The 25,444-nt window shown below is 41.7% G+C and overlaps 1 protein-coding gene across 2 annotated transcripts in view; it reads left to right on the top strand.

Moving 5' to 3' along the window:
* Positions 1-2,214: 2,214 nt before the first annotated feature.
* LOC105934230 (semaphorin-6B) overlaps positions 2,215-25,444 on the top strand; it is a 54,863-nt gene continuing 31,633 nt past the window's right edge. The window contains exon 1 of one of the 2 annotated variants that reach the window (XM_012874129.3): positions 2,215-2,865. The gene's annotated coding sequence lies outside the window, so the exon portion shown is untranslated. The remainder of the gene's footprint in view (positions 2,866-25,444) is intronic. The other variant, XM_021322341.2, reaches the window with a different exon arrangement.

The following is a 25,444-nucleotide window of genomic DNA, read 5'->3' on the forward strand; positions in this document are numbered from 1 at the left end:
TTTAGGAACCGGACCAAAAAAAAAAAAGGCAAGAGCTTGGGAGTCGCATGTAGAATTGTGAAGATATGTCTTAATAGAATAACAAGGCTTACAGGATGCCAGGAATACAGGAACCAGGAACAATAACAAGATGACAACAACAGGCTAGACTGACAGATGAAGACGGAGGACCTAACAATGTGTGTGATAGAGCTGGCTGAACTTATACAGAAAGAACAATAAGTGGAGTAATGAGACCCAGGTGAACCGAGTGAGACAATAAGACTGCAGGAGAAGGGGGATAATGAAACAGCAGGCGCAAGGGATTACAGAATCTACCAGGGAACAAGAGGATGGCCAGACATGGGGAAAAATCTAACTACACTAAGAAGGGGCAGATCTAACAGACTATAGAAATACTAAAAACTGTGAACTAGTCAAAACAAAAACTAAATTTAACAATACCAGAATACACTAATAGAATAAATACAAAACAGAAACTAAACTAAAGAAACACAAGCATAAAAGGTCTAACAGAACTATTAAAATAATATAGAATATAAGCTAACTAGACAGGAACTGAATCTAACAGATACATTTATTCTGCTATCTGTTTATTGAACAGAAAACTAAACAGGTGACGAATACGAGGATGTAGGGGCGAAAAATACAAACCTGCATAAACACAGGCTCCATCTGAATACCCTTAATAACGACCCTAATGACTCCCCATTGCTAATTGGTGGACCAGTTTCGGTTTAATTTGCATGTTATCTAAGACAGAACCACGCCTTTTTTAGCAATAATATAAAGCTTGGAACTCCACACTACTCTAGACATTTGAATTGAGAAAGCTTTCTGAATGGGAAGCGAAACGTCTTCAAACTTCGGAAAAAAGTCCAGTTGTTTTGTTTTTTAACTTTTTTTGGAACCCTTAATAACAACTTCTAGCTCCTGTTCCTTGACCTTTCATGGGATCAACAGTAAGAACTCTATTGTGGGGAGGAAAGGAGCTTTGGACTGCTGTCATGAATTTAGACAGCCTTCAACTCTGACGTCATTACTTGATGGAAACACACCTGGATGATACGAGTCAAATCCGGGCCTACGACCTTCGGAAAATGAACTGCAAAGTGCATAATCTCCTCTTCGGACATTTTCATTGATTTCCGTGAAGTGGGCTGTGCTTATACATCATGTCACGCAAAGATTTGTGGGATACCTAAAGGGTTCCTACCTCCTTCCTTACTGACCGCACTATTCGGACAGCACTTATTACGGCAACCGCTGATGTACTTCCGCTTTGGCTAAAGAGTCCTTTCTCTATAAGGGTATTCGGATGGAGCCATAAACAGACTGCAGGATCACCAGGGAACTAAGTCATCACACCCCTGGGGATCCTGATGAATTTAAATGGCAATAAAATGTGTTGTCCAAATTAATTTCTCAACTGAAATTGTACTTTTGTTACTACATTTAACAAAAAAAGACATGTTTTTCCCCTATAATGTCTTACTCTATTTTTGCTTGGATTTAATAAAATATATATTAAATATCTATCTATCTATCTATCTATCTATCTATCTATCTATCTATCTATCTATCTATCTATCTATCTATCTATCTATCTATCTATCTATCTATCTATCTATCTATCTATCTATCTATCTATCTATCTATCTATCTATCTATCTATCTATCTATCTATCTATCTATCTATCTATCTATCTATCTTACTGTCTTCTACTTAAGCAAAGGACTTAGGTGGAAAATTGAATATTGTTTACTGGTGTGAGGGGTGGATGGAGACAGAAAAAAGGGCTGTTTGCATTTATGGATGCAGATTTAGCAGTATCTAAAACCTATGGCTCGTTGTCTTAATGATCCAGGTCCAAAGCACTTTGATTTCAACCTGCAGTTATTTGTATGAGCTCTGTTTAAAATAGAATCCCTCTGTGCACCGGTTTTTAAGACAATAAACATTCTCTGTCACATTCATAACGCTTTAGACGAGACGCCATATATTTATAGGCCCATTAATTGACTTAACAAAATGATGCCTGTCAATTATTGCCTTTTTTCTTTTCCACGTGAAGCTTTTATTTTGCTCCTTTACCCCCACTTTTGTCAACATTCTCAAACTCAATAATGGCTTACCACAAAATGTGTGTGCGTGTGTGTGAGAGAGAGAGAGAGAGAAAGAGAGAGAAAGGCAGAGAGAGAGAGAGAGAGAGAGAGAGAGAGAGAGAAAGGCAGAGAGAGGGTGCTCCTCCATTCATCATTGATCCACTGCAGGACTGTTTCAGGGGGTGTGAATTATGGGCCCCTGTTGTCACCGTGCCTGCTCTGCGCTGGACATTTCACCTCGCCACTGTAAATTTACAAAAGGGATTACGTTCTGCTGACCAGTGATTTCAGAGCCGTACCCGAACCCTCCCCTGCATGACAGAGGACTTCATTGCAGGGTTTGGTGTTTATTATTATCTTTACATCTATTTTTTACGAGGGTCTCGAACAAGGCAGTCGGGAGAGAAAACGGATCTGGACAACAGACAACCTCAGTAAGTCGCTGTTTACGCATTGATGAAACCGGCTCCTACTCCCTAAGGAGGGTGTGCGGAATAAAAAAAAAAAAAAAAACGATTTGTAGTTGCCTGGGCGTTTTGGACGCGCTCCGTATAAACGGTGATGCCTCGGCGACGCGCCGGAGTCGCAGAAGGAAGAGGCAGGTGAGGTGCGGCTAAGGAGCGCTATTCCAGACTACAGCCTTGGATACCAGGAGAGCTGCTGCAGCCGTCACCCTTTTCTCCGCTGAGGGAAACGAGAGCGACAGAGAGGGCGGGTTGGCACCTGCTCCAGCCTCCCCATACCTGGCCATCTGGTGCGGTGAGTGTGCCAAATGGTGGGATTGAGAGACGCTTAGACGAGGAGTGGGTGATCAGGTGTAAGTGCGCAGTTTTTATTGGTGCCAAAGCGATGGTGCATTTTAAGGGGGGCCCCCAGGTAAACTGAAAGGTACCGTCTGGACCCTGTTGGGTTCGAGCAGGTCTTTGTGTCTGCTGCAAGTTTGCTGGGATATTAACATATGATGTACGCCTTTGTTGCGCGTCGTTGCTCTTTCACGTGTTGCACGGGGTCGGAGCTTTTGTAATATTTTTGTCATGCAAAATAGGATTATAGAGATGAGCACAAAGCCTGATTTAAAAAAAATCCTATTTGGCTCATAATTCCCTTTTGGATCAGGGCTCTTGATCTGTTCTAAATGAACCTTGTCACCTTCGGGTGTTATGTTTCATTGTCCCTTCTGGGTAAATTGATGACGTCTTATAAAGTGCGTGGTCAAGATTTTGTGTTAACAACAGCAAAGGTCAGATGTGATTATTTGGAAGCCATAAAGTCAATTGATTATGTCATTACTCACAGCACAGCAGAGGCACAGGGCAGGCAGCAGGAATTAACAGAAAATCACGGAGAAGAAATGAGAAGAAATAAATGCATCACAAAACATTTTAGGATGTCTGACTCCTGCAGATTCAGAGAAACCCAGAGAGCAGTGGCTGTTTTAGATGGAGGCGATATGGCTCAGCACCCAGGGAACCATGGTTTTTTTGAGGACTCATGCCATGAGTCCCCAAAAAACATTCAAATTAAGTTTGTAAGGCCAGTTGATAAAAAGTTCCCCAGTTTAATGTGTTGAATTTTTAGCAATCAGCAAAATTACTTTTTTTTACGAGGCTGGAACCTCCAGGAGAACCCGGCTCAGTCTTCTGTCACGACCTACTGGGATTTTGAAAGGACAAAGGAGATAAATAATAACACAAAAGTAATGCTCTAGGCGAGGTTTCTATGTTAACTAAAAGTGCAGCGAAAATATTGCCAGCAGTTGCTCCAGTGGAGTCATCTATCCGAGAAGCACATCTAATCAGAGAAGATATGAGCCTGTAGTATAATCTGGGTGATGAAAAAGCTGCAAGCTATCCCTCCCTCGTTAGTTATTTGCACCTCTAACAGGTTTCCTGCTGCTTATTTGCATGTCCAGTTTATGGGGCAGTTCGTGTTGTACACAGCAGAGCTGGCCAGGCTCAACCTGGTATCTGACTCTCTGGACTGCAGCTGTTCATCTCTAAGCTAGACTGCTCAAACCTCAACGGCACTGTTTCTGAGTAAACTGGGATTCTTTAAGACGTAGTTTGAGGTTCGTGCAACCTTTGTTTTATTTGTGAAAAACACAAAGAAGAGCAACATGACATCGCCACCTCTGTACTTCACAGCAGGCGTGATGTTCCCAAGCTTTCCTGTTTTTTTTTTCCTCCCAATTTATGAACCGTCATGATGGCCAAACACTTCAGTTTTAGTTTCAGCACATCACAGGACATGACTCTCGGGGTCCGTGTCCCTGAGTGTACTTAGAAACTGTGAACTGGCTTTCTGTGTTGCTTTTTGAGTAATGGATCCTTCCTCTCTGAATGGCTTTCTAGCCCATATCAGTATAAGACTCATTTTACTGTGGATAATGACACATATACCACCCGAAGCTGGTAAGAGTATCACTATCCACAGGAAAACAAGTCTTCTATTGATCTATTCAAAAGTCTTTACATTAAGCACAAGACCTGAAGTCAAACAGAGAACTACTTTTTATGTTTTAACGATTCTCTGACAATACACCATAAAAAGTGAGTAAAATTTTTGTTTTGTTTTTATGCAGACTAGGTGGGGTCATGCGGCTTACCTAGTGCCAAATTCATGCAAGAGCTGCCTCTGCAGTCAAGAGTAATTTGAATTATGCTCATTGTCCAAAATGTCTTACAGCTACAATAACTAAATTGCCCATAATCACCCACACACTCCCTACTTCTATTGCCTGGGTTAAATGCTCACATTCAGCAAGGGCTGGAGTGATTTAGCTGTTACTCTGTATGGAGTTGCCTTCCCACAACTTTGTCTTTCATACGGAAAACCGTCGAGTACAACAGAGGAACCATAACAGCTCCCAGCTGCCGCGGTTGGTGTTTGTGTTGCTGTGCGAGCTGATATTCAAAAAGAAATGTCTGGCATCGCGAAAAAAAAAAAAAAAAAAAAAAAAAAAAGAAGGAGCGAGCGGGAGGGGGAGACGGGGGAGCCAGAAACACAGACAGACAGATTGAGCGTACAAAGGATAAAGTGTGGCAGAGAGCGACCCTGGTGTGTAGGCTACACAGGGATCGGCGGAGAATGTAAAAAGAAAGAGAAAGAAATGATGGCGCAGAAAGCGCTGAGCGGACCGGCACCGAGGGAGAGGGGCTGCAGGCGGCCGTCTGAGCGGCTGTGAATGGTCTCCCTGTTGCCCACACAGACAGCCACACAGACAGCCGTGCGAGCAGGTGCTAAGCCCACCACACAGCGACCACAGCGAACAACAGGTGCAGCCCCTGTTTCCTTCGGCCCCTCTTTGGAAAGGGCAGCTAACACCCAAACACACCGCTAGAAACGCCCACATAACATGCTGAAGGACAACAAAGAGAAAATTCAGCCTATATGGTTTGAAGGCCAGGATTTAAAAAAAAAAATGTAGGAAATTCATTTCGCTTGAAAGTTAGAGCTATGGAGACGCGGAGCTTGCAGGCAGAAGCAATCTCAGGCTTAGACAAATACCCACAGGGACATTATTAAGTCGTATTGATCACACAGGTCTCTATTCAATCTTCAAACAGGCCATCTCAGGGCTTGGTAAGATAAAAAAAAAAACCCTGATTGGATAGAATTGTAATTCAGGCCAGAGAGTAAATAAACAGTAGATTAGTGTGTCAAACCTAAATTCTTGGGAATGCGTCTATAGATATACAGGACAGCGGTCTGAGAGCTTTAGTGTCTGAAACAGAGTGAGATGAAGGAAACAAAAGGTGCTGGAGGGTTACCTAACACCCTCACAGCTCCCTCTGTCAAGAGAAACAAATAGCCTTACTCTATCAGAGGTATACAGGAAGAAAAAGTCAAGACACCGGAGTTGTCAAACCGTGGGATTATAGCTCTGCTAAACCAGTGGCTCTTTTATCTAGCTGAATTCTCTTTTATGTCTGAGTGTGAAGAAATTTCACAATGATGACCTTTTTTGTCTCTGAAATAACAGTTACTTCCCCTAATTTTGTTTACAGTGGAGCTCAAGCATCTTGGAAACTGATTAAAGCCGCTTTTAATGCAGGCATTCCTCGGGTCTGGCATTATGAAGAGAAAACTGAGCCAAAATGCACAGTTCTTGAATCTTATTCCAACTCTGAAATATCACCATTACATATGGATCATGACCGAGACAGCTAAACTCCAGATAAAAAGGGTTGGACTTAGGCTCAGAGAGAGGTTAAGGAGCTCCATCATCTGGCTGGAGTCACCAGGTGCTTCATGCATCTGAGAGGGATGCCTCCTGGACGCCTCACTTTGGAGGAGACAGACCCTGAGGCAGACCCTGAACATGTTGGAGGGACTGATTTCATTCTGGCCTGGAAACATTTTGAGATTGCTAGAACAGCTGAGAGTGTTGATTGGGGGGGGGGGGGGGGGGTGTCTGGGTTTCCGTTGTGGACCTGTTACCCCCACGAACAGTGACGACTACTTTTAACTTGACAGTTTTTGCCCCCCGTAGGGCAACCAGTTTGCACACACCCAAGGTGTAGGAAGTAACATTTTTTAAACCACTGTGATTTTCTGTCCCTCCCCGACAGCTTAAATCAAGTTTAACAAAAACGAAACTGTCAGAGTGACCGCATAGAGCACTGCAGTTCTGCTCCTATCCACTGCTGCACACTGCCAGTCAGCTGGCAGTAAGAAAACTATTGCTCTTTTACTTTGCTTGCAAGAAAGATCATTTCTTTTTTTTCTTTCCATATTAAAACCAAAGGAGCACTGCTCATTGCTAACCGGGCAAGCCAGATTGATAAAACGTGGCATTCTCGGTGTAGTTCTGCATATTATCAATCTGGGACTGTTCGTATGGAATCGGTTTGGGGAAAAAAGGGACATTCAGTAGAAGCTCCGAGAAGATTGGGCGAAGCGGCACCAAGTGCCCGCCCACCAAAGTTTGGTTTTAGCCAATCACGGTATCAGATGAAAATATCCGAAGCAGACGCAAACATCTTTGCCAAAAATGTGGAAGGTGCCTCTTGCCGTTCTTCTTTCAAAGAAGACATTGCGGATTCTGACAAAACAGATGTGACTGCAGCAGCTACACGTGCGTCCTCCTGCGCTGCCATGTTGATGTTGGTTCGACTGTGGGCTCGGCTTTTGTCACAGATGTATGTCCCGCACTAAACCATAACACTGCAACGTGATTGGCCGACTCGTGCTGGGTTGCTTCTCGAATGGTAGAGACGGGAGTGGGACAAGATGGATTCTCAGCTTGCAGGCAGGGTTAGCTCATCACTCCTATTATACTATTCCAAAGCTATGAGTGGCAGGTCTGTTAAGCAGCTGACTGCAAGCTGGTTACCGGAGCAGAGAGCCCAACTAATTAATCAGCTAATATGCTTGTGTTGCTTTATAAAGAGCAGAACAGCCAAAGTGTAAAATATTCTGCACAACTGTTTAAGTTTGTAAATCAAGCACATGTATCTCAAAAATCAATGTCAGGTTATTTTTGGATCAATGGGAATTATGGTTGCTCTTCTGTTTTTATGTAAAAGAAACTTAATTATGTTATATATTTGTATAAATACTGTGGTGCAGTGGTGTTTTACCTCAAGGTTATCATGCCATGAAGAAGTCATTCCCGCCCTGGTTAATGCGTACTTTTACAGTACTCACACTTACTTTGTAATTTTCTTTCAACAAGCCCCCACCCACCCTAACTGTAACGATCTTTCTCTGTCATAGCATAAACAAATTTTCCTAGTCATTTAATCTTAAAATAGAATCCGGAGATTTGAGGAAACGTTTCGTTTTGCGGAGAAGGGATCGCATTAAGTGTCTCCAGTTTCACAACACTGTGCGGTGTTTATCTGGTGGTAGGGCTTAGCTGGATTCTTTGGATCAGACTCAGTGCGTTAGATGGGGTTGAGCAGCACAGACGTCAATGGCAATTAGGAAAGTGGGGTTCTGGGTGCGCTGGTGGCGCAGCGGGTAGCGCGACCCATGTATGGAGGCCTTAGTCCTCGACGCGGTCGACCCGGGTTTTACCCCGAGTTGCGGTCCTTTGCCGCATGTCTCTCACTCCCTTCCTGTCAGCCTACTGTAATAAAAAGCGAGCCACTAGAGCTTCGAAAAATCTCCAAAAAAAAAAAAGAAAGAAAGTGGGGTTCTGAAAGGTCACTTGTTCCTACGGGGTCTTTGGATCGGTGACCTTAGCGAGCATTTTCTAAACATTTAGAAGCCCAGAGGGTTGGGAATCTTGCAATCTGGATATATCTCTTGACATGATCTAATTCCTATTGTAGATGATATGAACCTCGACATGCAAACATTTCTTATTGTTGTAAAGGTCTTTCATAAATTTCCAACAGGTCTCCCCAGATGTTAAAGGAAAGAAGACAGATAAATATCCCACACACTGGGAGCTTTAACCTTTTAGAAGCTCAGCTATAAGATAAATGATTTTCAGGATGCTAAAATGAATGCACCATGTGGATTATATCACTGCCTCGGCTTCCTAAACACTGTAATATTATCTTTCACCTATTTTCAATGTAAAAACCCCTCTGCCACTTTACAGAGGCCATATATCTTTGGTTTTATGAATCTCTGCTCACACCGATTCCTCCCTAAGGGGCAACTTCTTTTGAAGCATCCACCTAGGCGGTCTCAGCACATGTTATACGCGTGCAAACACATGTGTTCGTTTTAACATCTGCTCTGTCCACTGCATCATCTTCACAACGCCTCTGAGAAGACATCAGACATAATTACAGAGGTCAGGCATAATTACAGGGTTCCTTTCGTAGTCGAGAAATGCCTGGAATCTGATCTAAGGGCAATGTCTTCAAGGTCTGGATAAATATGGAAAAGGTATCCATCCATCCTTCCATCCGGGGGTTACGGAAATCTGAAACCTCTTGAACAACGTAACTTTGGAAAACCATTGCACTGGATCTTCAAAAATGTGCAAGAATCCCCGTGTTTACTGAGGGATCTGCGCCGGTGCATGTGATCGCGGCTTGTTGTGTACGAGGATCATGAAACGTTTACCCTCCAGACGAGCCCGTGTCTTTGCACACAACTGCTCCTCCCATGTAACTGCCCGCTAATTGGATTGCCAGTGATTTCACAGCTGTTTCAATTCAGTTAGATAGAGATGTCCTGATGGCCTGCGTTTGGTGTTTTCTCAGCTACGACAAACTAATTGCACAGGGGGGAAAGTGACCATCTACTTCAAGTCTTGGCACTCACACCCACAATTCTCGCACACAAACAAGATAAGCAATTTACCAGGTAACCTTTTCTCAAATGCCACAGCCACGGCGCTTGACTTTTTCCTTTTTTGCCCACAATAAATGAGGGTTTATATGTTTCTTTGGAGCTTGGTCTATCTCGTCTAATTTTGCTACCTTTTGTGTTCCACCAATTCACAGGGCACCTTTGCCAAGCACAGGCTTTAGTTATTGCAGCTTAGCCAGAGGGATTTGGAAGACTTTTCTGTCGGGAGATAAAGGCATCTGAGTCCTTTGTGTCCCCAGCAGATGATTTTACTGCCCAATGAAGGTTTGCCGTCTCTCAGTTTCCTCTTCTCTCCTTCAACAATCATTCTTACACACAAAAAAAAAACCCACTACTTTTCTACTTTAATTATGGCTCTTCACCTGCGGCTCATTCGCTACCGTGAGGGAAGAAGCAAAGCATAGCTAAAACACAATTACAACTAGAAGGAGAAGAGAAGCCTCTCGGAGGGAGGCATCGAGTCTGCCTGTGCATGCTGCAGTAGCAATGCTCATGCATCTCGTGCATGTGCACACATCAGTCTATAAGCGGGTTCTCTGGTATTTTCTTTGCTGTTGTGTTTAGACCACCTATTGTGAGCTATGATCCTCTTAGCAGGCTCCTGCCAAAAGAGCTATATTTACCCTTAGAGATCAGAGTACACAAAGAACAGCGTCACAAGAATATGGGCTACCTTTCAGGCTCTACAGTACACCAGCATCAGAGTATCTAGAGGAATTGAACGTGCTGAAATGGACAGGTAAACGACATGCAAATGTTTATTTTCAGTCTTAAAAAGCAATATATTTTCCTTCAAAGTGAAGCTGATTCAAAGCAATCAGACAAATCCTCTTTGTTTTGAAATTTGAGCCGCTGATCCTGGCCGTAGGGACAGTGTTCATAGTCTACCGTCCGCAGACCAAAGTGCAACGTTAACACCGACTATCCCAGCCCAAAAAAAGAGTAACAACACTAGCTTCTTAGATGTCAGTGTTGTGTAATTAGGCTGCATCTTCACTGCCGCCGTACACAGTGCTGCTAGGGGGGGGGGTGCGTGTGTTTGACTCGGTGCTGATTGTGTGTGCCGGAGTGTGTGCGCCGCATACTCATGTGCTCGCCTCCAGCTCGGAGCTGTGCAGTGAATGTATATGTGCTTACTGCAGTCAAACTCTGGTTAGCAACGTTTGCCCTTGCTGCAGCTTTGCACAGCACTGTGAGAGTGTGTCTGTGTGTGTGTGTGCGTGTGTGTGTGTGTGTGCAGTGTCTGAGTTGAGCATTTCCGAGAATTGTCGTTTTACTGTACCTGCAAATATGCACACATTACCTGCACTGTTGCCCCATTGCTAGTACTAGGCTGGTATGTGTCTGAGCTGTCCGCACATTCACTGATCACTGTGTGCACGTCACTAGCAGCATTGTGGCTTTAGGCAGAAGGGTTGACTATGGGGAAGAAGTCTGAGGAGAGCTGGAGCTCACTTTGGCAAGACTCCAGCTCTGTCCATCTAATTTTAATTACCTATGGTACCTTCCCAGGGGAATATCTCTCTTCCTTTCTTCCAGTGTCGTCTTTCCTACCCTTCATCCTTTCTCTCCCTTGTTGCTGCTTCCTTTTTTTCATCTTCCTCCCATTCTTCTTTCAGGATCACCAAATATGTTTTCTTATTATTTTCCCTTTCCGACCCAAACTTACAGCACATGGCAGTGTCAAATGTGTATGCAGAAGTAATCTCGGCATTAGCATATAAATGACCCTGTAGATTGAATAGTATTTTGGGATATTTAACTGCACAAGACAGATCCCCTTAACTCTGATTAGAGTAGTTCTTTGAAGACAGGTAGCCTCTTGAGGGAATATCAACTCCACTGCTATAAGATAAAGACTCATCACAGTAATTCCTATATAAGTGCACACAAACAGCCTGCATATCTCATATATTTCCATCTCCATAAATTATTGTATATAGCCTATTCTTAAACCTGACTCAATTGGATTAGAGCATTTGAAGATTTGTTCTGCCTAAGGAGTAACCAATCTGTCACACATTATTCATTTAAGGATAGCTTTTAAAACAATAGTTTTTGAATATTTTTCAGATTAGCCATATATGACAATAGGGCAGTAGCATGCTAGCATTGTGCTATAGCTAATGTTTAGCTTAGCCTGTCAAAGAAGCTTGGCAAGCTTTGTCGAAACTAAAATCGTTTTCGCAACTAAAGAGACCAACAAGGCTAACTGCATACTAACCGTAAAGTAAAAACATCAGGAATGTTGGTATCGAGCTAATGTTGAGTCTGCAAAGCAGCTTCAATTCAGTCTGTATATTTAGCTTAAAATGGATGTTTTAATGCTTAGAGCATCCTCACAGGTTATTTCCAGTCAATGTATTGTGGGATTTATCCCATTCTTTTCAGATTTCCTTTTACTATAAGGTACAGAAAAAAAATCAAACTCAAAACAAACGATGTAACCTTACCAAGTTTCCAAATGCATCAATGAATACTAAGAATCGTATAAAGGCTCCCACATATTGATTCTGCACATACTCTGCACAGAGTCCGCAAAGATTGCAATTTTAACATTTACTGTAAACTGTAAGAAGTCTTCACATTGAACTGTTTTATATGTGACACCAAGCTTGATACACCGAGCTGTTCAAAGGAGGCGGTCGCAAGGACGCATGGCGTCACAGCGCCTCTCTGTGCCGCACTGGCAGGTGTGCGGTGGGTGCCTACTGGAAAAGTAAGGGCTCTGCGTGCCCAACTAGCTAATCAAACATATTACTATCCCTTCCCCCACTTCGTCCCACTGGCAGAAAGTGTCTGTATGTGGGAAATGTAGGCATTTGTCACAAGAAATGTAGGCAATTGGTGCTCTCGACTATGAAGGTTAAAATGAGTACAGTACGCCCGAGTATGTGGGAGCCTTAAGTTGGAGACTTCTATCCATCCATTATCTATACCCATTTATCCGTGAAGGAAAGTTTGGGGGGGGGGGGGGGGGGGGGGGGTCTGTCTCCAGCGGTTATTGGGCAAAAGGCGGCGTACACCCTGGACAGGTCACCAGTCCATCACAGGGCAACACAAGGACACACAAAACACAGACACTCACAGTTAGAGAGAACCCATGCATGCGCGGGTGGAACATGCAGAAAGATCCTAGGGAAGTGCCACTGTGCAGCCCAAGCTGGTTACTTTTCAGAACAATTACCACCTCACCAAGGAGCAAAGTTTTACAAATGCCAGCATTATGTCATAAAAGAGCAAGACTCTACTGTTTCTTGCCTGTTATCACCTATCACAGAAAAAAGATTAAATAGAAAAAAGTCATACTCTTGTCCGCAGCATGTTTGGTTGAAGGATGCAGTTTAAACGTATGCTTCATTTATGCTTAAAGGATAAAAAAGAACTGAGCTCAGAATTATCAAGCCTGACCTTAAAAGCTGATATGGCTGATATTAAACATACTGATAACAGGGGCATTTCTGTCAATTGGTATCTCATTGAATTAGTCACCAATCAATTTTTAAAGTGTTATAGAGTGCAGAGTAATCCAGTTCTTCCCCTCCCCGGCATATTACTTCACAGTACAGGTGAGCTGTAGGAAAGAAGGTTCTCACACTTTTCCCATGCTTTCAACAGCTATAGAATCAGGTTTTTAGAAATATTTCGTGTTGCATGAAACACAAACCATCACAACCGGCTGAAGGTGGAGCACAAAGCGCTCTTTTTAAGGCAACTAGTGGTCAAGCTATTGGGAATCCTGTCTGTTAGGAAGTTACTGGAGCATATGGCTCGACTATTTGATGTTGTTTATGCATTACTCAATAAAGAGAGGAATGGTAAAAATGTATATTGTGTAAGCAGAATATACCTTTTTACATTCAATAACAATTGCTTAATACTTTGCATCAAAGACCAATAGACACATGTCTTAGAGAACATAAGTATAACTAGTCAACAATATGTCATATTATGTAGCAGAAATAGCAAGAATTGTTGCATTTTCTGTTTTGAATAAAGGTAATTAAATCATCCTACATTGGTTTAATGCATTGGTTAAATTTTTGTGGAAATACCTTTTAATTACAGTAGAGTAATTGAGTTTTTACTGAATATTATCATATGTGAGACTCTCTTATCTCTTCGCCCATGCCTACTTTCTGTGAAATTGAACACAGCAGCCAACAGCTCTTTTTCTGGGTTTATTACTGTTTACTTCAGGTTCCACTTGGGGTGCTTGAAATATTTCCGCACTGCACTTTGTTCTTTTCCAAGTCGCTTCTGTTTGAAGCTAAGATCATTGTGCTGGAGCAACTCATCTTTTTTGTCTGTTTATAATACTGGAACTTCTGAGTATTTCTAAAGGCATTCCAAGCACCAACTCAGGTAGTTGCTCCACTGTTGAAAGATTATGTAGCAAATGTTAAGACTTAGCATACATTAACATGGTTGCCTCTGGCCAATAACCCTTGCCTGACTTTCTCTTTTTGTGGTATGATTCATAGGTTTTCTTTTTTATAATATGAGTGACAGGAGCTGTCATAACACATCCCTACAGACAACACTTTCTTTTACTGGACACAGCCAGAATTTTCGGCACAGGGTCTGGCCGATTTATGAGTGAGGCCCACTGTTTTTGTGTGAATCAAGTGTTGTTATCTACTGTACATATTTTATGAGCTAGACTGTGTTTTTCACCTCAAGGCAGGTAGCGTTGACTTGGCGAAGATGCAGCGGGTCAATGCTTTAGTAGGCTGTCTGGTGTTTTTGCTAGACAACCTCTGGCAGGTTTCTAAATGTTTGAACCGTGCCTGGCACATTATGTGCAACATACCACCGCCGTATACACATTCTGTATGCCACTTTCAGATTTTTAAGTCTGTTAATGACTTTGCTCAAAAAGGGTGGAGTTGCAAGGAGTCAAGGTGACCCACTTCTCCCAGTTTAGCCTGTGTCTGAGTTTCCACCCCCGGGCCAACTTGCTTTATTCCGGGCTTTATCCTGCCTTCTGTCCCCAAGGACCTAACGAGAACAATGTGTAAATGATCTTACTGAATATATATATATATATATATATATATATATATATATATATATATATAGATAGATAGATAGATAGATAGATAGATAGATAGATAGATAGATAGATAGATAGATAGAGAGATGCTGTCAGATCCTTTACACATTACAATTAGTCGTTATAGTGTTAAAAACTATTTGCCGAAGTTCAAGACCTGAGAATGCCGAAGAAAGGGGGTTTGCGTGACAGTTCAAGGTTGTCTGTACTGGACCGGATGGTCTGTGTATTTCACAAGCTACTGTTCTACTGAGATTTCCACACAGAGCAGCTTCTCAAGGTTACAAAGGATGGTCCAAAAATATTAAACTATCCAGTGAGTGTCTTTTGTGTTGAAACAAATGCCTTGTCTACGTTACAGGAGAATGGACATACTGACCTGAATTGATAGAAGGGCCTCAATAACTCAAGTAATCATTTGTAACAACTGATATACACCACCTGGCCAAATTAAAAAAAAGTCACCACCAAAAAAAAGGTTACACACTCTAATGTTTTGTTGGACGACATTTAGCTTTTATTATGGCACGCATTCGCTGTGGGATTGTTTCAATAAGCTTCTTCTAATGTCACAAGATTTATTTCTACCCAGTGGTGCATTCATTTTTCAACAAGGTCTTGCATTGATGATGGTAGCGTCAGGCCGATGCGCAAAGCCTTCTCCAGCGCATCCCACAAATTCACAATGGGGTTAAGGTCTGGACTCTGTGGTGGCCAATCCATGTGTGAAAATGATGTCTCATGCTCCCTGAACCCCTCTTTCACAATTCGAGCCTGGTCATCTTGGAATATGTCTGTGCCATCAGGGAAGAAAAAAATCTATTGATGGAATAACCTGGTCATATCTACCCCGTTTACACTACCCTTTTTTAAGCGTGCCGAGACCAGTCCAAGCTCGGTAACTGAGATAACTTTCGTGTGTAAATGGATCGCAAACTGAAATGAACCGTGCCAGACACAACCCGGACCGCGCTAAATCTAGACCAGTTCGATGAGTGGGCTCGGCCCGGTTTTCCCCTGGCTCGGTTCTCAGATAACAAAGAGCGCATGAGCAGACCGCGTCATCTCCTTAGAGTCAGCTGACTAATTCTGCGGTTTCAGACATTCATAAAAATACTAGCTTCCCTACCGTGTCACACGATTTCCAGTGACGATTCTGCTTAGCAGTGTGATGAAGCTCAGCGTCTGTCGTGGTTTCCTGCGTCTGTAAATCCTGATTAGACGTTCATTTGTCTTATCCACGTCCCAAAGCCGACTCTGTCAAGTAAATTCACCAAAGGTTGCCTTCTTCGCAGCAAAAAGCAATTATAACCAAGCATAACTTAGTTACGGGCGCCGCCATTTTTATTTGCTTGATTCCCTCCTTCAATCCTAGAGAGCAGTAGTACCGTAGATTGTCACTAGGAGGCAAGGAACCGTGCTAGGGTGTGTAAACGGTCATCAGAACCAAGCTCGGCATCTTTAATTGATCCAAGCTCGGTCCGAGCTTGGCATGGATCGGTTTAACTGTTGTTTTTCTCCGATTTGATTTCACTAGACGTTTAAGTGATCGCCGATCACGATAATTTCCAGCCACGTTTTCCTTGAAGACAATGGTTCACCTCTATCTTTCCAGTTTTTAATAATGCGCTAGACTTTCGGTTGTTTCTGCAATTGCCTTAGATGTTTTCTCTGCTTGATGCATGACAATGATTTGACCCTTCGGAAATAGACCGACATATTTTTAGTCACCACTGGACATGTCATTCGACATGGTTGTTTAAAAAATGAGAGCTGGGGTTAAATAACTTGTTGCCCACTAAAACATAATCGCCCATGCAGCAATTATCCAATGGGAGGCTCGTACCTGTTTCCTTAGTTAAATCCAGGCCGCAACTTTTTTTTATTTATTTTTTTTGGCCAGGCACTGTATATGTGATATCCAATCTTTGAACACTAAGCATGGCGTGTCATAATGCAGATGGAATACAGCAGCAGAAGACCGCACCAGGTGTCACTTCTGTCAGCTAAATGCTGTCATGCTTTGGTTGAAGAAGGGCCCACATGCAGACAAACTGCTAATTTGATAACGAAATTAAAAAAAAACTTCCTGTTGGCGTGGGTAACAGGGCAAAGATACAAAATATGAGGAAAAACTCAAAGAGCAAAGGGGTAACAGGGAGCATGGACTCAACAGGAGAAACCAGCGCTAAGTAATGTGAACCAGGAAGGTTAAATACAGAGGGACATTTGGAAAAAGCCGAGGCAGAAACAGGTGAGATCAATCAGGTGGAGATGAGGAGCAGCTGGTGCTAATAAAGACAGAAGAGCTGTGGGGAGAAGTGTAAAGAAAAGGAACTGGAGGGGAAAAAACACATGGGAAGAATAACAACAAGACCAAGACAGCAACTAGAAAATATAAATAGGAGAAATAAAACAGAAATATAAAGAAACTCAAGCTAAGCATTGAGATAAGCAACAGAAAACTGACACTACAGTTGGGTGGCAAAAACATGTAAAAATCATGTTTGCTCTTCTGAATCTTGATTTTCAAAGCAACGTTCAGATGGTTGGGTCAGAATTAAGCATAAACCAAATGAAAGCATGGATCCATATGCTGCCATCTAGCAACAGTCGTGGCTGCTGCTGGTGGTGCTATAATAAGTGGGCAATATTTTATTGCTAGTACCAATTGAGCAGTCCTACAACATCCAGGCCTACCTGAGTGTTGTTACTGATCATGTCAATCCCTTTAAGACTGCAGTGTACTCATCTTCTGATGGCTGCGTCCAGCTGGATACTGCACCATGTCACAAAGCTTAATCAATCTCAAACAGCTTTTTATCATGTCAACAAGTGTAATGTTCACTACTCCAGTAGCCTACACAGTCACCAGATCTGAATCCAATAAAGCACCATTGGGATGTAGGGAGAAACAAGGTTGGCATTATGGCTTTGCAGCAGACAAATTTGCACCAGCAGCTACAATGTCCATAGAAATATTTATCAAAAATATTTAGGGAATCTTTCCAGCACCTTGTTGAGTCTCTGCCACAGAGAATTAGGGTCGTTGAAGGCAACGTGTACCTAATAAAGTGACTGTATAATATACGTTGGTTGAATGATGATTGGGTTATATATGGCTGAGTGTATATTAGATCAGTTTCCAGGTTTGCAATTGAAATGCGCTGTTACTTCTACAATGTAATCTGTCTTTTTCAAAATTGTGAATCATGCTAATCACAGTTATTATCCTCAGGAAAAGTGGCTTACCTCATATGTTTCCTCATACCTCATCATGGGCTTGGCTTGGCTTTGTATATGTTATGTGCACATTTGAATATTTTCACATGGCAAACACTTGGCTTTGTATATTTTATGTGCACATTTGAATATTTTCACATGGCAAACACAATTATCAAAAATCTGTCTGACACATATTGTATCAGATGTATCGTTTTAATTTTCAGGCATTCGTGCCTATAAAATAAATTCATGTGAGCATCTTTCATTGGTGAAATAACAGGATTCCTGCTTTTCAGTGAGATTTTATCATTGACCCATATTGAGCCCATCTGAGCTACCTTATATATCTTGCCAGCAGTGGCATAATTATGGAGACAAAATGCCTGCAACTCCCCCATCCCCCTCCTTTGCAGCAAGAGACCCCCACCTACTTGCATGTACCTCTATCTCAATGCATGTATCCATGAGCACTCAGATAAATTAACATGTATTTGGGTAATGGCTTCGGTCAATGTACATGTGTGTCTCTCTGTGTCTGCAAGCTCAGATATGTGCTTGCGACGTGGAGGGCGGATCCACCCCGCTTGCGTTTGCATCTGCTGCAACAGAACATCTCAGCCTTGCTTTGCTATTGGTTTCTACGGTAACAAAGGCACCGAGTGAAGTGGCTGCAGCAGCCAAACAGAAGGGAAGAAAGAATCAGTCTGTGGACCTAATAACAACCAACAAAAAAAAAAAAAAACAAGTCTGATGCAACATCAGAAAAGAAAAAAAACAAGTCTGATGCAATGATGTCAACGTAAAGAAAAGATGTGTTTGGGCTTTCACCTATCTGTCATGCACAGACGCAGATTAATAGGTCGTGCTAACAAATTAATTAATGGCTGTGCGGTAGCTCGGTGCTGCACAGGTTAAGGCCCTTGACGGCTTTGCTCTCTCTTGATTGGCTGGATTTAGTGATCAGTGCCGTACCGCTGCTCAGGCCTCCTGTATCCATGCCTCTGGGTTGTCTCGCCATCAGTAAATGCTTCTCTGGGTGGTTATGGATGCTGCTCTTTATTCTGTTTCTGCTTGGCACAACGAGAGCGTATCGATCCCGCTCAGCGGCTTTTAATGGTCGAGATGCTGCGTGCAAAAGATTGGCACGTTCAATATACACTTAAAGCTACTTATGTATTTCAAAATCGGCTTGTTGGTAAATATTAAATGGATATTCATTAAAGAGGTATCTTTTGTGTAAACTACTGGCAACCCCACCATTCCTGGCAGATGAGTAAGATTACTGCAGAGGGGAAAAAAAAAAAGCCCCAGAATGAAAAAGAAATGACCGCTCTGCCAGATGAGCAGAATACCAGGTGAAAGCAGGTGTGTTTCCCTCTTTCGACGACCTGCTGATTGGCTAATTACATGGGTGTTAGCAGGTGATTTGCTAATTTGGTTGCCTGATGAGGATAGATTACACCGTGACGCTGCCTAGATCATTACCTGCGTTCTGTAACAACAGTGTTGATGTCACAGTATTAAACGGTATCACGCCAACATGATCTGACACAGCAGCCTATCCTCTGTCCTCCGGCTCGTCGCATCCTTCCTCGATATATCCTGATACTCATCCTGTCACCGGCCTGTTTTTTTTATAGCGCGATGAGCTGGAAGTCTGTTGCAGTTGTTATCGCACGTCCTCTTTTTTTTTTTCTTCTTCTTCCCCTTTTGAAACTATCTCTGTCTTTTGTCTTTTTTTCTCTGCTGTTTGTTGGATCTACGGGGAAAACTCAAGAGACCTTTGATAACCCGAAGCCAAAGTTCTGCGTGGCTCTTCCGCTTGTAGCACAGACACCTAAAAATTTTAATCTTAGCAATGGCCAGGAGCAGTGTTTCAATCACTTGGCCGTGGCCGACATCTGATGGTTTATCTTATGGATCAATAACCTGAATCAACACATGCTCTAATGAGGAGACTATTGACCGAAGGGTTTTTCTATTTTGCATGTGCAGCTGGCATCTTCCGTTGGACAGATGGGAAGAAGCTCTTCTGTTTGTTTCTTTGTTTTTTTGTACAGAGGTGTCCTGATAATTAAAAAAAAATTTTTGCAATCATATTTAAAACAGTTTTTGTTTTGCAAACAAAATTTAAACAAATTACATTATCAGAAGAGGAATTTGACAAAGGGAAACTCAAAGCACTCTCCCTCGCTCACCAATTGCTGTGCACTGCTGGTCAGTGTGCTGAAAGAAGGTTGCATTACTTTTCCTCTGCCAATCAAAAAGCCAGATTTGTCCATTTGTAAATTTTCCTGTTTTGGAAAAAAATGGGACCGTCATGGTTTTCAAATAAAAGGATCCTCTCTTAGCCCTTTTACCAATGACACTGACTTAAAACTACAGTTGGCAAGTTGTGTGCAGCTTGTCTGTTGTGGAGCTGACCACAGGTCGTAACTGAGCAGATAACCCGACAAATGAACCGGTTACAATGAGTGTGTTAGACTTGTGTTACTGTGCAAAAAGAAGAATCTATTCTGCACAGTAAGCATTTGAAAACTACTACTAAATTTAGCTGGGATGTACAATATGTGTTATATCTTGTTTTAGATTATGTAGAAAGCAATAAGGTGTGTATTGAAGATAATAACTTGGTGTAAGGGTTTAGAAAGATAAACCAGCATACAATGGGAAAATGTATAGGTAAATATTAGTAACTGTTACTTCTAACTGCCACTTTGATTTTGATTTTTTTTTTCAATGACAGTAGGACTCTAAAGTCTCAAGTGTTTAGGGGTAGGAGTTTATAAGTTGTCACTTCTTCCTACCCCATTTTGAGCATGATATGTTAACTGAAACAAAAATCTGTATTTTCTCTTCTTTCTTATGCACTTCTTGTTACTGTGCACTATTTTATTTTTATTTTTGTATCATGTTCATGTTTGAATGTTCGAATATACCTTATGTATTCAAAATAAGTGACAATATCCTTTTTGCATAAATACAAACTGCTGTTTTGCTGTTTAAAATGTCTGATAATTTTTCTTTCCAGTTGTATTAAAACCATGAAACCGTGGTAGATCATTGTGATGTGGAATCTGATGTTAACTCTTTAATCCCTCATTGAGGTTTATCACAAACTGTAAGCCTCACACAGACCACCGTGAACTTTACACACGTGTGGGCTGGCCAGCACTAGAGAATCCTAGACTCCCTCATTGGTATATGTTCGTATATAAGGGTATTCCACGTCTACTCCCCTCATATCTGTGTGAATACATTCAACCAAAAGCGACTGGACTTTATTCTTTACACTCACAAGACTCACTGTGACTGTCTGTACCAAGTGTCTGCACAGAAGCTGGTATGGTGGCATTTCATTATTCTGCCCCCTCAACATGGAACAATTTAAAAAAAGACTGGAAATTAGAGGAACTGTTTCCAATAGCCCAGTTTAAACTCTTGCTCAAAGGTTTGGAAATTAAATCCATGGTTTGGAAATGTTTCTAAATAGTCTTGTAAAATTGTCTGAAATGTTGTGATCTGTGCCACTCCCTTTAAAAAGAGATTAGTAATCTCAATAGGACTTTCCTGTCTAAATAAAAATTCCCTGATATGACACACACAATAGTGATGTTGTCAGCTAACACCTCAGTGTTGGTTGTGCAGTCCTGTGTAAAAAGAGTGAAAAGGGCCGGGCTAAGAAAACATCCTTGGGGCACCCCAATGTTCAGCATGAGGCTGGACTGAGTTAGGTCACCCAACCTGACATTTTGTGGTTTGTAGGTCTGGTAGTCCTGAATCCATGAACGGTGCATTGGTTTAGTTTAGGTTTCTGAGCTTGTTTATCACTTCACAGGGAGGTGCTGTGTTAGAAATGGAGCTAAAATCCCAAACCAGCTTCCTGACATATGTTGGGAAGCTGCAGATGAGCCAATGTGTCTTTAAGGTCAATGGAGATGGCGTCTTCTGAGCTGTCCTCTCTGTAAGTGAGCTGGTGGATATCCAAAAAGCTTTAGTTGCAGACATATTATCTAGGAATTCTAGTGTTTCAATAATCGCAGCAAAAATAAATATTTCTTGATGCCGATTTCCTGACTGAATAAACTTAATGCCTAAATTAAAGGTTGGATTTTTTTTTTAAATGTGTGGAAGTTTGAGGTAATGGAACAGTCATCCTACACATCTCGTACATAAAAATACATAAATAAAATTTGAACTATATTTAAATGAAATTGATATGTCTTTTAAATTTATTGCAATTATGTAACACTTATGTGATTAGATTTTCCAATAAGACAAGGCATTTATTTATCTATTTATAGTCTGCGTCAGTATGAAATGTGTCAAAGTTCGACCAAATGAAACACAGATTTGTCTTCCTTTTTATTCTGCTCATGCTAACATAATTGGATTTGAGGTTTAACTATCAGACCCTGCTCCTGAAATGGCCATAATGAAATGAGGTTGACCTAAAACCTTTGTCAGCCCTAGTCCAGGAAATCCCAGTGGACACCAACATGAAACGACCCCCCCCCCCCCTTTCAGGGCTCCTCTGATGCCTCTGAGGAGGAGGAGAAGGATGAGGAGGAAGCTTATGTGAAACCTGCAATCTCTAGGCTACAATTTCCTTTGAAGTGCCCCCTGAGCATAGTCTCCGGCCCTCATCACCTCGCTGATGTCTACAAACAGCTTGTCACTCAATGTTATGGGGAGGAATCTGTGGTGCTGGCAGCCCAGGTGACTGCGCTCATGTGTGTGAGTGTTTGTTTGCTGCATCTGCAGGCATCTGTGTGCTTCAAATAGCAGTAATCACCTTAGCAACAAATACATCTACCTGGCTCTCTGTCGCTAAAAAACAGTCGTGAGGTTGTCTGTGTGTGTGAGAGAGAGAGAAAAAGAAATGCAGGGAAGAGGTTGGGTGATGCAGGTAGAAAGATGGAGGATGACAGGAAATAAGCGGGGGTTGGGGAAATCACTGAACATGGCTTTCAGTTTGATTTGATTGCAGCAGCACTGATACTGCCCACATCTTTCCGAACCTTTCCCTTTCATCTACATTCCTTGAAACCTGACATTTTTCAAGAATTTTATTTTTTTATTTTTAGCAGCTCTCTTTCCAGCCCCTGATGCCATATCCTGGTGCTTCACCCTCTGCGCTCTGCTCATTTTTTGGCTTATCTCTCCCTCTCAGCATCTCCTCTTTGCTCTTAATAACATTTTCACATCGAAGGCTTTTCTTGCAGCAGCACAAGCTGTAAAAAAACAAAAAAAAAAAACAATGCTTGGACATTGTTTTTGAAAAAGTAGAAATTTTTCTATGTTCCAATGTGTTTGAAATAGGTGCAATTTACAGATACATTTTAAGAAAAATTAGAGTATCATTAAAAAGTTCAATATTTTCTGTGAATAATTTCAGAAATGTAAACTCATATATTATATACATTTGTTACACATATTAATATTTTAAGCCTTTATCCCTTGTAATTGTGATTATTATGGCCCACAGATAATGAAAACCCATAAATATTATATGAGATGGATTAAAAAAACAAAATTTTAAAAAGAAATATCAGGCTTTTGAAAAGTATATTCATTTCAATGCACTCAAAACTTGTTTAGGGCTTCTTTTGCATGCATTAATGCATCACTCTGGTGTGGCATGAACTGTGGCTCTGGTGAGGCGTAATGGAGCTTAGATAATCATATTATTCGTTAACTTTGAGGGGACAAACAAGGAAATTGACTTCGGGTTCCAATGCTCACATTTAAAAAATTTGTTTCCAGCAGAGGTGCTGGGTACCCTGGCTGTAAAGCGTTCATTGTGTTCATCAGAACATCAGCAAGTTTAGCTCCGGATGGTTCTGAGTGCACCAGGGGCCCAGCCTTGTCGGGTCTGCCGTCCCCTCTTAATCTTAAAACACTAAATTAATAGATTCTTCATAGGTTTCAGGTCAAACCAGTTTGCTGGCCTTCAACCATAGTGACACCATGGTCGTTGAACCAGCTTTTGGTACGTCTGGCTGGGTGGGCAGGTGTCACGTCCTGCTGGAAATGAATCCAGCATCTCAACAATGCGTGTCGGCAAAACGGAGCACCATATGCTCTAAAATTTCCTGCTAGACGGCTGCGTTGACCTTGGACCTCAGAAAAGCCAAGTGGACCAACACCAGCAGATGACACGACACCCCAAACCATCACTGTGAAAACTCCACACTGGACTTTAAGCAACGTGGATTCTGGGCCTCTCCTCGCTTCCTCCAGACTCTGTGATCTTGATGTGCGAATGAAATGCAAACCCCTCTTTCATCAGAACAGACGACTTTGGACCACTGAGCAATAGCCCGGTTCTTTTTCTCTTTAGCCCAGGTGAGATGCTTATAGCCCATCTGTAGGAGTCGTCTGTGCATGTAGTGGCTCTTGCTGACTCCAGTCTCAGTCCGCTACTTGTGAAGCTCTGCCAGATTCTTGAGCGGATTTTGCTCGACAATTCTCTCAAGGCTGCGGTTATCACTGCTGCTGCACTGCAAAAACAGAACTAGAAATATGTAAAATGTTCTTAAAATGAGTGTATTTGTCCTTGATTTGAGCAGGTAAATAAGATGATTTGCCAATGGAATAGGATTTTTGCACTTAAAACAGGAACAATTCATCTCCATCATCCTTTTTCAAGTGCAGGATGTCTAATTATCTTATTTTAGGGGTCAAAATACTCATTCCATTGGCAGATAATATTATTTACATGCTCAAATCAAGGATAAATACACTAATTTTAAGAACATTTTACTTGATTAGATCCGTTTTTGCAGTGTTTCTCTACCTTCTCCTACCACACGTTTTCCTTACACTCAGCTTTCTATGAACACGCTTGGAGACAGCATTCTGTGAACAACCTGCATATTTTTGGTGGCCTAATGGTAAGGGAGCCGTCGTTTGTGTCTGAGAGAGGCCGCAAAGGTTGCCGGTTCCAAACTCAGTCTGTCACTCTGGGTCTCTAAGCACAGATTGCTCCCCCATCTGTCACTCAGTTTTGCAGCACACTGCTCCCAAAGGGATGGGTTAAACGCAGAGACAAATTTCCCCTCTGTGGGACGATAAAGGGAAATATTTATTTATTTAGCAAGGACCCTCCTTGTGTATGGTGTGTGTGACTACCTTCTGGACATCTGTCCTGTCAAAGGTCTTCTCCGTGATCGTGTCTCGTTCTGATCCAAACTGAGAGGCTACTTAGTAACCATTACATCTGCTTACACTCCTGTGACACAATGAGTTTCCAGTATTTTTACTTTTTCACTATATTCTAATTTTCCAAGACAATTAATTTGGGTTTTTGATTTTCTGTAAGCCATAATTGTCCAAATGACAAGAAATAAAGGTGTCAAACATTTCACTCTATCTATAATCAAGCTAGATGAGTTTCACCTTCTGAAATTAATGGCAAACAGTGTGTTCACAGTATTCTCATTTCTTATTTTTTCATCAATGCACTAAAGATGTTCTTTAATGCATTGATGATGTTCTACCTAAGTTATATTTACATTTACTGCAATTATTGGCTGAATAATTTTCACAGAAATCAATGGTCCACTGGTGATGCATCTTTATTTTTGAGAAAAAAAACACTTTTCTTTTATTTTTATTGATGACGTTGCCTTGCGATTTATGCTCTTTGACCATTTTTACATATTCGTTATCACAAACCATTTTGTTGCATTTTTATATGATAGACCGACATAAAACAATGTTTAATTATGAGGTGGAAGAAAACAGATTCAGGATTGTCATATTATCTTACAAATAGAA

Source organism: Fundulus heteroclitus, chromosome 6, assembly GCF_011125445.2.
Source record: "Fundulus heteroclitus isolate FHET01 chromosome 6, MU-UCD_Fhet_4.1, whole genome shotgun sequence".
In the NCBI taxonomy this organism is placed as follows: Eukaryota; Metazoa; Chordata; class Actinopteri; order Cyprinodontiformes; family Fundulidae; genus Fundulus; species Fundulus heteroclitus.